Genomic DNA, 14,804 nt, shown 5'->3' with positions numbered 1-14,804 from the left:
CTCTCAATGGAATGACTTTGGCTAAACCCTCAAAGATCTCTTAATGTGGGTGCATTTGCTTTTGACTCACTTTTGGGTGGCCTACCATTAAGGGTTACGCACAGATTTCTAACATAACAAATTTCCCTACCGATTTATCCTGGGACCTATTTAGCATATGAAGTCACCAGCAGCACATAAACTCCACAATTGTAGCCGTCGATTTGCTTGGTGTGCGGTATTGTCGCCGCCTGCCAGGGAACATTGCTGAAAACAGATTCTGTCCCAGTTCTGCGGGTTCGTTCATCAAACCAGTATCTGTTTGGGGAGGAAAACATTCATACACCTGCATAACACATGAATGGCTGCTCATGAATGAAAATGGGATGGCTTAACTGAAATCAATAATGCTTTATAATTCTCTTCATAGCATACAACATTCATAACATGAACACATAGGATAATTAAGTCAATATGCAACCGGACCATAAATGTAAAAGTAGTCTCAACATTGACAGCTCAACTTAACTTGTATGCCGGATATTGGATAAATGGTCCAACAATTTTTGCCTGACCATACAATAGATGTACTCAGTTGTGGAATAGTACTGGGGTGGAGAAATCAGAATTAGCTAAGTAACATAGATAATCAAGATGCCTTATCTGCAGAACATGCTTATATAATTTAACTGTTGAACTCATCATTAGAATATCTCCTTTCCGAATCTGGTGTTGGCAGCTGCACTGCCTCCATCATATGGGCCTCAGTCACCTTTGGCCCAGAGAGGGGAGAAGTCAGGCTTGTCTTTCACATGTCCCCGTTGCAATGCAGAATATCAGCAAGGAATATGGCAAAAAGGAGGAAACATTGCTTCCATATGTGAACATTGCATCCTTCCCTCATGCTGCCAAACATACCCTCGTAAAACTGACCATCCTACCGATCCTCGACTTCGCCGATGTCATTTACAAAATAGTCTCCAACACTCTACTCAACAAATTGGATGCAGGCTATCACAGTGCCATCCGTTTTGTCACCAAAGCTCCATATACTACCCACCACTGTGACCTGTATACCCTTGTTGGCTGGCCCTCACTTCATACTCGTTGCCAAACCCACTGGCTCCAGGTCATCTAAAAGTCTCTGCTAGGTAAAGCCCCGCCTCATCTCAGCTCACTGGTAACCATAGCAGCATAAGAAATGTAACTAAATAGCAACACATAAGACCGACCTGTTGATGAACGGTCGATTGCTCTTCCTGTTGTTTGGTGCCCGTCTGGACATGCTCTTGGTGGCACACTTATGGCCAGAGCGTTTTGCGGCCAGATCCCTTGTCCTCAGCTTTATTGGCATAGGACTGTCCACACTTCCAATGGCCAGTACAGCTGCCAGTCGGTTGACACACCTCTGGGCACGGTCAGATGCAGAGCAGGAGCACGTCTCCGTTGGCAACAGAGTAACCACATGCTGCTTGTCTGAGAAGCCCTGGTAGAGGAACGATTTGGTGCTTGGCACCAGGAGGATCCGTCCTTTTGCCACAATCATCCTGGCTATGGCCTCCGCTCCAGTTTCTTCCATGACAACCTCTTCTTGTGCCACACAGTACTGGATGCCTTCAGCAAAATGTGGTGGGGGAAACTGGTGGTGGTCATTCGCCTGGAAAATTGCTCATGGCACTCAGGGGTCAGGTGGAAATTCCCTAGATTACCTCCCTCAAGGCATTGGTTTGGAGTTGGTAGAGTAGATAAACCAATTTATCTACTCTGACCTTCCATCCAACCAATGCCTTGAGGACAGCATTGAAGCTCTCTGAGCAGTTGTTGGTTATTCCATCTGACTGGATGCCCAAGCTGTTGAGCACGTATTGTGCGCTCTTGTCCATGGCATCAGAGAGCGACTGATGGAAATAAGCCTTGAAATCAGGGCTCCAGTGAAGACACACCCTCGCCAGTGTGCATTCGTAGTCACTCCTTGATTTCGTTGCCAAGAGCTATTTGATGGCCTGCTGGTAATCGGCCACAGCTTGGGCACCCTCTGACCCCATCTTGTGCTTCACATTGTTGGAGATGTGGTTCCAGCAATTGACAATCCTGGCTTGCGGCAGCACAGACTGGATTGCTCCCTCAATAGCCGCCTCACGGTCTGTGCAGAAGATTGCTGTTGATAGTTGGGGAAGGAATGAAAGGATGGTGCGAAAGAACTGTTTGTGGTTTTTCATGTGCCGGGTGGTGTGAATGAGGAATGCCAGGGGAAGGACAGGTGCCTCTTGAAACGCAACATGACGGAAAACAAGGGGTGAAACATTAAAATTGCAGAGGTCAAACGTGGTGTCATAGTGAAAAATGTGCCCCTTGGTGTTTGCTTTTAATAACTGTCTTGGCCTCTTCAACCATTTCTGGTGCTGCCACTACCAGAAGGGTTGCGGGTCGAGTCTCCATATGGGTGACAAATCCGGGGAGAATGTCACCCATCATATGTGTTGCCACCAACTCGTCCCGGTCCAAAACAGTGACGTCCCTTGCTCGACGAATTGTGTTCTTTACTTGTGCCAAGTTGCGAGGTTGGTAAACTGGCATGAATGATGCATTTGGGGGTGGTGGTGGGTTATTAGTCATGTCTGAGTATACTTTGCCAGGTGTTTCAGTCTTTCGCCGGGACATTTCATCTATGATTGAGGTAGCCGATCGGATGAAATCCCTTGCTTGCTGCTGTTGGCTGTTGCCGTGGGGGTGGGGCACATTGGAGTGTGCCTCCTCACCAAAGTAGTGAATTAGCACAGGAGTATCAGGCTGGTGAAGCAACTCATACTCCCTTTTTTGGAACCTTGGTGCTTCCTTTCCTGCATAGTACCGCACACTTAGTTTTGGTGAACGGCGAGGAAGGCTGTGGGATCCCTTCTGAATCCATCTTTTTTGGTCCGCTTTCCAGTCCTCACATGACAAGGAACTACCTGCAAACAGAAAAATGTCTCCAGGCTTGGGGTGGAGTGGTGGACGGTGGGATACCTTAGTGGGATCAACCGTTTCAATCATTTCAGCTGCTTGTACTGGTGTTAAAGGCAGCAGGCGTGTGGTGTATACTTGTTGTGGTAGTGGTTGGAGGACCTGGGGTGGTGATGGGGCAATCTGGGAGACGGAGTGGGGTTGTGCATTGGCCATCCTTCCCTTACTCCATACATCGTAGAGTTGACGGCGATAGCTGAAGGTGTTAGACCTTTCCAGTTCAATGACTATCAAAGAAAATAATCAATTTTCCTGTTGGTAGCTCGCTGCTGTAACTTCCTCTGGTGAGAGGCCTAGCCTTTCAACAACTGAGGCAATGTCATCAAAAGTTGGGGCCCTCTTTCTCTTTGGCATTCTGACAAGGAAAATTACGTTGGTATAAGTATTGATATTAAGACAGTTAACTAACTATATGGAATGTTATATGGAAAAATATCTCTAGTGCTTCAAATCGTTTACTATGCCAGACTGGGGTACATTCAGAAAGGAATTGAGACCTCTTACATTCTACATAAATTAAATCATTTTGATTTAAAATCTTCATGCAGAATTTGACATTAAGGGTAAAGGATTTAAAGTGAATTCTAGTAAATTAACCATATCCCCCCTGTAATCATTTCTAAATACATGACTTGCCAAATCATGTCTAAGCAATGATTACTTCCAGGGAGGATGGAATTACGTTATCATTCATAACCAGTGGGCTGCAGGTATAAGGGACATAAGCAGTAGCTAGGGTGCCACCTACCATTATTATTAGGATTTATTTTTTAAAGAATTCAGTCACTTACTATTGTATTAGAATAGTAAAATACACAAGGTGAAATTGAGATTTGGTTATGAATCAGCAGTTGGTTATCAAATTGTAACATACACAGTAATACCTAACAAAACGTTTGTTTGTAGCTCCCACAATGCAGCAATACCTAACAATAGAAAACACTTTTTTAAAGTGTGTAATAAATATCAGAACAAGTTGTGTAGGGGGGCTAAAAAGTTGCCAGCGAGGTGGCATGTTAAGATCCAAATGATCATCAGATCATGGACAGAGGGGGACCTGGGACTTCATCCACAAATCATCTCAGAGTCAGTGCTGATCTAGGATGTGTCTAATCTTATTCTTGTTGTAAACTGCAAAACTGATCCGAGAGGAACACTTCTACTCTGAGACACTTGATACGCAAGACCCCAGGTTAGATTGAATGTTGACACTTGGTCCCTGGGGTTGAGTGGGGTTTTTTGGGTATCAAACTTAATGCTAATAAATTTACCTGGAGTAGGAGTGATGAGTTATTGCTGATGCGGATGACGCAGACGCTCAAGTGTTTCCACTGTACGAGATATCTGGAATGGTACAGACAGTATACAGGTCAGAGGTAAAAAGTATATTATATCCAAATAACACGATTGGGATGTCGAGCTGACAATAGTGGCTTGCTCAATCTTTACATATCCCTCCGTTCTTCCTCCCTAAAAGTAATAACTGATTATAAATAACTAGAAGGGTTAAACCCATGTAGTGGAGCACTTGGTTTGACCTGCCCAATCCTGTCTAAGCAGTGATAGCTTCATTGAGGGAGGAAGGAGGTAGCAAGTAATTAGTACCAAACATCTCAGTTCTCCCAAAGTGCACCCATTCAATTCTCAGTATGTAGAGGAAATATGGTGCAAAGTCCTTTTAGGCCATGCATGTGCAAGTCTAAATGCTTTTACACATATGGCAAATAATATTATGTGCGCGCTTCAGGAGAAGTGAGTGTTTGATATCATTAAACTGAATTGAAATCATGATCATTAGTTATGTTACACAGGCATCAGACCAGATTATGTAAAAATATTTACAGCCCACTCAAAACGACAAATTGTTAGAGGAAATTATGGTTGAAATGACGAATTATGTATACATTCCAATCAGAACTGACTAGTCCAAATGCTATAATGTACTGTACATATGAATTTTCTCTCTTGCTCCCATTCCCAATTGTATATAATGTAGTCAGGAGTTTAGTAACAATGAAGGTCTGTTCCTTAGTTCATTCATACAATTTCCAGGTGGCAGGAACGGCCTATCTCCAGACTGTCTAGAATGCTGATTTATACTGACTGACCTTGACTTCAGGCGTAGAGCGAAGGCTTGAGAGCTAGAGGGCCTCTACTGGTGAACGTTTAGAAAACGCTGACGTCATTTTCAGTTTATAACCTGTGGAAATATGTGTATGTGGGAGTACTCTCTTGAATTAAACGCTGCTACCTGGCTTTTAAGACTGGTCTCTATCTACTTCATGCATAATTAATGAACTTACAAATCATTAATGATTTAGAAAGAGTGTGAATTTGGTTTTGGCTACAAAACATACAGGAATTTAAAATTCCACTAACACAAATTAATAAAGACTACAAATTAAATGCTTCACCCACATATTAAACATATTCAAAGTATGTCTACAAGAACAAGTACTGATATACAGATAATATTTGCCATTTCAGTTGTCATTGATTGGCATTTCCCCTCATCCCAATTCACATGTAATGTCTACATCGTGTAGAACCTTTCCATTTAACTGCATAGTAGGCCAGCCAACATTGGACAAGTGCTGGGGAAAAAACAGTCACATGCTAGATCAAACAGTGACATACCAAAGTTTGGCAGGATGTCATCCAGAATGTGGAAATTAAAGGGCGTATGCATGGGGTCAAAGGTCACAATTGGGCAGAATGGGAAATATCATCAATAATCAGAGACTGGATGCATTATTAATATATTAGTATACATTTATGCTTAAAGACCGGCACAGAAAAGACCCGGTTCATTTTTCACGCATTATATGGATTTTTTCTACCCCAAATTGTCAGATAGTTTTAGTAGTTCATTAGTCTTTGTACAGGAACGTTGTGGTTAGCTAATGGGCCACTAAAGGCTAGTTTTTTGTATAAAAGCAAAAAAGTTACTAAATGTTTTCTGATGGGGTATCCTACAGCATAGGAGAATGGTCCTTAGTGGTGCTGCAGACCACCAAGGTAACAGAAAACCCCATTTCAACATTTCAGTATATTTCCATAACTGTAAAGGCTAAAGATTAGGGTATTGCATGCATGTTTGTCTGATAATGCATTCAGTCATTTTGGTAAATGAAAGGGTATTTCACCTGCATGTGTTTCTAGTGCCATTCTGGCCCTAAAGATAAGATATTGGACCGTTGACCCATTGATCCTTCTAAATTCCGGATGACCTCCACCCATAGTGTTCATCACCCTATCATTTCATATAGCATGGATGACTGACTGTACAATTTAAGGGAAATGACAAACTGAAAAATAATTGGGTGAAATGTTTTCAATACACTACTTTTGAAATGTGAAGTCTTACATTTTAGATTGGAGGGTCACATCCTTTCACTTAAATTACATGGCGTCTGTATGTTAATAATATATTTATATGAATTCTGCCATGTCATGTGTCAAATGTGATACTATAACAAATAAACCTTACCAGTCACAACTGTGTCAATGAATTGTTGGAGTCCCGTTCCAGATTGCAGATGACTTTTAAGGTGAATGGAGACTGATTAGATGAATTTATAAAAAACGACTTAATATTATTTGAAGCTCAGTAATTCAGTCACAATTCACCCTTGATCGATTACAGTCTTGATGCTCTAGAACACAGCAAAGGAGTCAGTCTATGATTTCAAGCACTTATAATGAGCACCTAGACGACAGACACCTGTGTAGCATTGACTGCACTTCTACTTGCACTAATGTGTGGTCAATTAGACATTAATGACAACAAATGACTAGACACCTTGTAAATACTTTACTTAACCATTGTGTACTCTTAACATTCTGTTTACCCCCCTTGTCCCAAGGGTAAAAAATGACCCGCTTTCACTGAACCCTGAAAATAAGCAGCTTAATTTAATTTTAAAGGCCAAATCTATTTTGAATGAATAAACAACCTGTCATTCATCACAAACTTTGTGAATGTCTGGGTTTTCCAGAAATACTGCATTTAGTCAGTGGACACCACTTGTTTTTATTACAACACACCTGTCATTATTGTTTCCTTTATTAAAGCAGAGGTTTATTATTATTATTACTGCTAAAGGTATTGCAAAGGTATCAACATGTTGTTTTTCAAGAGATAGCACTTGTATAGCCTAAGACGGTAGCAGAAATGTGCAGAAAGTAGTTTGGAAATATTTTAATTGAAGGGAACAATAACTCTTGAGCTTTTTGGAATAAGTTGTGATATATTCTGATATACAGTACAATGAGGAAGTCTTCTTCTCCCATTTTTTTTAACCATTGTCCTCACCTGTATAAACCTTGTGTAGAATGTTCTTTAATAGAGTTCTGATAATGTACTATGTCGTGGAATAACAATATATTATCCTTGTCTGAAAAAGCCAACTTTGACCTGGGGGCATGCTTTGTAGACCATTCAAAAGCGTTCCGATACCTTGTCCCCAAGAAAAACCCCACATGTTACGATAGCTTATAGACAGTAGTAGGCAAATGAAGGGACAAAGTTCCAATATTAAGATTTTGGAATAACATTTCTAGGGTCTATTTGTTGGTAATTGGAGACACGCCTCTTTCGGATTTCGTCCCCCGTTCCTAAACACATCCATCCTATAGTATAGGTTTTGAAGAGTCATAATCTCTGTTTGTAGTCATCAAAAGAAGATTGAGGAACGGTTGGTGTACCCAAGAAGAACAAGCCCCCACACCATTCTCTAACCTCTGAAATGTTGTCTTTGATGTGTGCATTTTGATGTACCCCTTAACATTCTGTCTCTGTCTGTCTGGTAGAGTAGTGGTTATGGCATTTGCTCCCCAAACCAGAGATTGAGAGTTCAAATCCAAGAAGGGAGGTTTTTAGAGAGCCATTTTTGATGTTGCCTTTTATGGGCATGAAAGAGCTAACTTTAGTTGTGTAGAGGGGTAGGGGATTGTTCCCATCAAATATTTAAAAAATGAAGTGACACCTTGTGTAGAATGTCTTTTAATAGAGTTGTGATAACGTATCAGTACTAAATCTATAAATGATTTGACCTTCCCTATATTAAAAACCAGACAGCACAATTTTCTTGTTTTTTTATTTAAGAAATAGCCATGGGAGCACTCAGCCATGATTTACAAATGAAGCATTTAGTAAGTCCGCTAGATCAGATGCAGTAGGGATGACCAGGGATGTTCTCTTGATAAGTGTGTGATTTGGACCATTTTCCTGTCCGGCTTAGCATTCGAAATGAAACAAGCACTTTTGGGTGCCAGGGAAACTGTATGGAGTAAAAAAGTAAAGTTTAAAAGTTGTAAAGAAACAGAAAGAGTACAAGTACAGATACAAAACCCCCCCAGATATAAACATAATGTAGTGGAGTATTTTAAATATTTTTTTTGTTAAGTAATATACACCGCTGGACTTGAAAGGAACACCTCAATTACCTCGACTAACAGGTATCCCATGTACATAGCCTCGCTATTTTTTTTTTTTTACTGCTGCTCTTTATTGATTTGTTACTTTTAAAAATATATATATTTTTTACTTGACACATATTTTTCTTACAACTAAATAGTTGGTTTAGGACTTGTAAGTCTGAATTCCACTGTAAGGTCTACATATGTACTATTCTGCGCATGTGACAAATACGCATGTGACGATTTGTTACACATGAAAACATGTTGTGAACCAGGTGTGACATTATTGAAACTGTGCTGACACCTAGTGGACATAAAGAGAAACAACACCATACACACACACTATAACCTTAACACAGATGGGATGCTTTACATACATTGCTCTTTTGTTTATTAGACACTAACATATATGTCCAATAAACAGACGTTCAAAAGTCGGAATGTAAAACACAAACGACTGGAAAGTTATTCAAAAGCAGGTGTAGTGAATCAAGCATCTTGGGGTAACCTGAAATAGGTCAAAGTATATATTTTAAATGTTCTAATTTATTTAACTAGACAAGATGAACTCAACAACATCGACACAAGTTACCTGCTATATTTGGGAAACAGGATTAACAGAGAGAACTTGGCAAAATACAATGCATGCTTCATCGGTAACAATTGTGTACAAGCCACCTAGCTAATAAAATACTGGGGCTTGCGGTCATTAGTTACATTTCAACCACAGCGATTCCCCAATTGAGGCGCAACATAGTTTACCCGCAAATGCAGGAACACCGGAAATAATAACTAAACCAACGAATGAGAAATGGTGGAGGCTACCAGAACGAAAATACATTTTTTCCGAATAAACGTGGTGAGTGAAAAACGTAATTACATAGCTCACTCCCTACCCGGTATCTCATTCTACTGTTATACGACTCTGTATGCGTTGTTTGTTGGCAACCGTGTTATTTACGAAGTTTTTGGAACGGATTCCGGATTCCTGGAACGTTCCACAAATTATACCCACCCCATGATTCCGGATTCCTGGAACGTTCCACAAATTATACCCACCCCATGTTTTGTCTGTGAACCTGCACATCATCATCATCTTCTTTCTTTTGTGGCACCAATGGGATGGGTTATGGCAGGGGAAACAGTGCTGCAGTGGTCTAGTGCAGGGGTAACTCTTACCCTAGGAGGTCCAGGGCCTGCTGGTTTTCTGTTCTGCATGATAATTAATTGCACCCATCTGGTGTCCCTTGTCTAAATCAATCCCTGATTAGAGGGGAACAATGAAAAATGCAGTGGAACTGGCTTTGAGGTCCCGAGTTGAGTTTGAGGGGAGTGTGTGGTGCCGGAATAATGACAAGTGAACCTGGGAGCTTTGTGTTCACATTGCCCTTAGAAAGGGAACCAGACTGTGGAATTCAAGCGAACCGAACAGACCACCTCTCGAGATGGTCTCAGTTTGGTTCACTTCTGGGGATCTTTTGAGGGTTCTGAGTTCCATTGGAGTGTTCACACTGCACAAGAAATTAAGAGAACTGCACTTAGTTCTCAAAAATTGTCTGATTGGGACCAAATGTAGTCTACAGCGCAATTTCTATATTTGCAGGTTAGGGTCAGGTGCAGGCCTCAGATTTCCCTTTATCACATATAGTCGGGTGGTTGGGGATGGGTTATTAACAATTGAGGGCGGGGGCGGAAAAACAAACAGCTGACCTGCACACCACTACCAGACAAGTCTGTGGACATGCCTCATAGTGCAGATGGGCTCGAGCAGAGATCCAGGAAGCTACAAAAGGAACAAGACTAGTCACAAAACGTGGCGATGCTTTCAATTGTGTAGGCAATGCCATGCACATTTACATAGATAAAACCCTAAACATCCCTTGTCTGTCACAAATGTTGGACTCATCAGACAGCATTCTGCAGTGATATCCCACCTGGTTTGCGCTTAGTGGGACTATCATTTGTTTTTCAACAGGACAATGACACCACACACCTCCAGGCTGTGTAATGGCTATTTGGGCAAGAAGGAGACTATTTATAGACACACACTACCATTCAAACGTTTGGGGTCACTTAGAAATTTCCTTGTTTTTGAATGAAAAGCAATTTTTTTGGTCCATTAAAATAACATCAAATTGAGCAGAAATACAGTGTAGACATTGTTAATGTTATGAAAGAATATTGTAGCTGGAAATGACTTTTTTAATGGAATATCTACATAGGCGTACAGAGGCCCATTATCTGTCACACCCTCACCATTGTTTGCTTTGTATGTTTCTATGTTTTGGTTGGTCAGGGTGTGATCTGAGTGGGAATTCTATGTTGGATGTCTTGTTTGTCTATTTCTATGTCTGGCCTGATATGGTTCTCAATCAGAGGCAGGTGTTAGTCATTGTCTCTGATTGGGAACCATATTTAGGTAGCCTGGGTTTCACTGTGTGTTTGTGGGTGATTGTTCCTGTCTCTGTGTTTTGCACCAGATAGGGCTGTTTTTGGTTTTCCTTGTTTTTGTAGTCAGTTGTTCATGTGTACATTTACATATTAAAAGAACCATGGACACTTACCACGCTGCATTTTGGTCCGCTTCACCTAAAGAAAACCATTACATTATCAGCAACCATCACTCCTGTGTTCCAATGGCATGTTGAGTTAGCTAATCCAAGTATCATTTTAAAAGGTTAATTGATCATTAGATAACCCTTTTGTAATTTTATTAGCACAGCTGAAAACTGTTGTCCTGATTAAAGAAGCAATATAACTGGCCTTCTTTAGACTAGTTGAGTATCTGGAGCATCAGCATTTGTGGGTTCAATTACAGGCTCAAAATGGCCAGAAACAAAGAACTTTCTTCTGAAACTCGTCAGTCTATTCTTGTTCTGAGAAATTAAGGCTATTCCATGTGAGAAATTGCCAAGAAACTGAAGATCTCGTACAGCGCTGTGTACTACTCCCTTCACAGAACAGTGCAAACGGTCTCTAACCAGAATAGAAAGAGGAGTGGGAGGCCCCGGTGCACAACTAGGCAAGAGGACATGTACATTTGAGTGTCTAGTTTGAGAAGCAGACGCCTCACAAGTCCTCAACTGGCAGCTTCATTAAATAGTACCCACAAAACACAAGTCTCAACGTCAACAGTGAAGAGGCGACTCCGGGATGCTGGCCTTCTAGGCAGAGTTGCAAAGAAAAAGCCATATCTCAGACTGGCCAATAAAAAGAAAAGATTAAGATGTGCAAAATAACACAGGCACTGGACAGAGGAACTCTTCACTGTTGACGTTGAGACTGGTGTTTTGCGGGTACTGTTTGTTTTAAGTCCTGTCCTTCCTCTACCCTCAATCTATCCAACTATTTTGGATGTCCATCCAGTTTGAGTTTCTATTTGCCATATATATTTAACTGTGCTGTTTAACAAAGGTTCTGAACCGATATACATGTTGCATACACCGTGTATTATCTTGTAGTTATCTTGTTATTAGTCCCACCCTTCAGCTCCGTTCAACCCCTCCCATCTATCTCTTAACACAATCCATATTGGATTTCTATTTGCCATATATTTTTCAACTGTGCTGTGATGTTTCACACAAGTTCTGAACATTTCTATTCTCATAGTTTCTACAGATTGTAAATTAAAGATAAACATTTTTTGCTAAAGGTATTATTATATTATTGATTGATTGACTGTGACTTTTCAAATCACCCAGTAGTGCAATCTGCAGAGTTATCTCCAGGTAAATGTTGTAATTCTTCAGCCATTCCTGGACCTGTGACAAAAAAACAAGCTACAGTACCAAAATATATGATCGAATGACTCTGTCTCTTCACAGCAAAATCTGCAGAGCTGGTAAGGTTGTATCTCCCATATATTTTCTATAATTCTTTAAATAGAAAATTCTAAGTTTTGAATCTGGCATTGTTTTGCGTAGCAGTTTATAAACCATGTGCCATGGAATTGGTACATCAAATCTATTCACAACTATTTTGCAATCTACATGACTTATTTTTACTAATGGAGCTCAAAATGCCCATATTGTTTTGCTAGCTGCATGTTTGATATACTGTAACTCCACCAGTACTATTTATGATATCATTTACAAAGATTATACCTTTTTTTAAATATATATAATGTTTTTTTTATCAATTAGTATATTTGAGTTGAATTTGTTGTATTATTTGTTCTGTCTTTTTTGGTGGATTAAACTGAAATTGCAACAAACTTTCTATGGCTTGTTTTAAAAATAAAAAAACGAAAGTGAGATCTGAATAAAGGGAAAAAGGCCATTCTTGAATATGGGGTGAGACATTCTTACTAATTTGCTAGAGAACCAGTTCGGATTTAAGTATAACTTTTGTATGACTGACGCCTTTAGTGAGGTCTAATGCTTTTATATTTAATCATTTCTGCCCTCCGAATTCATATTTGTTATATAAATAGGCCCTTTTAGTTTTGTTTCTTGCCATCCCAAATAAAATGGAAATCAATCTTCCAAATCAAGATGTGTTTGCTCATGACCTAATGCACTTGCACAACACAGAAGTACATGCATGTGATACATTTATACTCCAATTTTACATGGTTTTGCGCATGTGCTAGATTATAAAAATGTCAACTTCAGTACTGGCACTCTAAAAAGTTTGGTAAAAAATACCCATTGGGGACACACTGACTGAATCAATGTTGTTTCCACATTTCAATGAAATACATGGAACCAATGTGGAATAGACTTTGAATTGACATCCATGCCCAGTGGATTATTTTCCTGTGGATGTTTTGGCTCACATTTTGAGCAGGTAAAGGATGAACTGCACAGGCAACCGGTAGAGTAAGTTCAAATGTAATTTTATTCAACATTCTGGCTTGTAAGGAACATTTCCAAGATTTGGCAGTGCTTTGTTTCAGACTGTATACCAAGAAGTGTGATTTGGCAAGAACAAGACAAACACAAAGTAAGCACTTGAAATCACTGCACAAACTGAATGATTTAATATATATATATTTTAAACTTAATTTCAGTCACAGATAACTGGGGCACTTGCTAGCAATAAGGGGAGTATTTAGCAGTGTGGGCCAACATGTTTAAAAAAGATCTAGGCCTAAAAGTAAGTCTATTGGCGCGAGTGTGTGCACGGGCATGTATTTTACCATCACAAAATTATCAAATGAGTCAAACCATTCTATAAAACCACACTGTAGATTATATTAGGCCTACATGTGGAGATTTTTAAATAATCCATCTGTCTGTAGCTAAATTAGGGGGTGCTAATTTCCAAGAAATGTAGTCTACACTGCAGTGAAAATAATAAATTATTTTCAAAATCATACTTGGTGACTGACTTCCTTTCTCCAAACAGCAGAGGGCAATAGTCACATGGCTGAATGCTATATAACTTTGTAGAAAATAGCAGCTTATTTCTTGGCATTAAATAGTTTGGTATAACATGTACTGTATACTACAATACAGAGGCACTGAACACCAGGATAAGATGAAATGGATGTAATGGTATCATCATACAATGTTTCCCAGTAAAATGCATGGTCTACACACCCTTCTTTTATGTAGGGTCTATGGTTTGCACTCTAGTCTGAGCTACTTGGGAGAGATGTAATTGGATAGATATCATAATGATGAGAGGTGCTGCTGGGATGCACAGTATCTAGTCACTGTGTGTGCTGAGGTCAGCTTAAAAGAACAGGAAATTAAGCTGTGTCCCAAGCATATGGGAACTAAATGATCTGGGCATGTGGAGGCAGCATATGGATTCATCTGTACCTCTAGGATCTGTATCTAGGTGACCTACTTTTACCTTACTTCTAAGTTCCACCAACCCAATAGCTATAGCCACAGCAAAATAATAACTAAAGGTCCAAGAAAGACATTGATGAGGAAAGTGACTCCTGGGAATTAAATACACACATTTACTCATCACATCCTTGCGTCTTTAGGTCAGCATCATTTGTAGGTGTCAAAACAGTACTACGTTCAGTGTAAAACAACAAGGGAAATGCATGAACCATTAGGCCTACATAATTGAATGTTTGACATTGTGTCTGATGTCTGAAAGTAGGTTATATATTACAAAGCTCACTGTGACTCTCCCTCCCATATCAAATTTAGAGAATATAAAGGACTAATTGCATTAGGCTAATTTCGTCCTGTGCGATATGACAGAAGACATGCTGATTGGTGGGTAGTGGAGTAGGAGGTGGGCACAATTAAGACTCAAATTACAATTGGTTTTATGCTGATGACCTTGACTGCTGATTCCCTCATCAGACTGATTCTCTTTCCTCTAACACCGATCTAAAATATATATTGTTTTACTATGTCTCTCTGTTTTGCGTTTTAGTAGATCATGGAGCTAAATGTTGTATTTTGATAGGCTAATATGTGTATGTGATAGGT

Source organism: Oncorhynchus kisutch, linkage group LG6 (assembly GCF_002021735.2).
Source record: "Oncorhynchus kisutch isolate 150728-3 linkage group LG6, Okis_V2, whole genome shotgun sequence".
NCBI lineage: Eukaryota > Metazoa > Chordata > Actinopteri > Salmoniformes > Salmonidae > Oncorhynchus > Oncorhynchus kisutch.
This window is presented reverse-complemented; position numbering follows the sequence as displayed.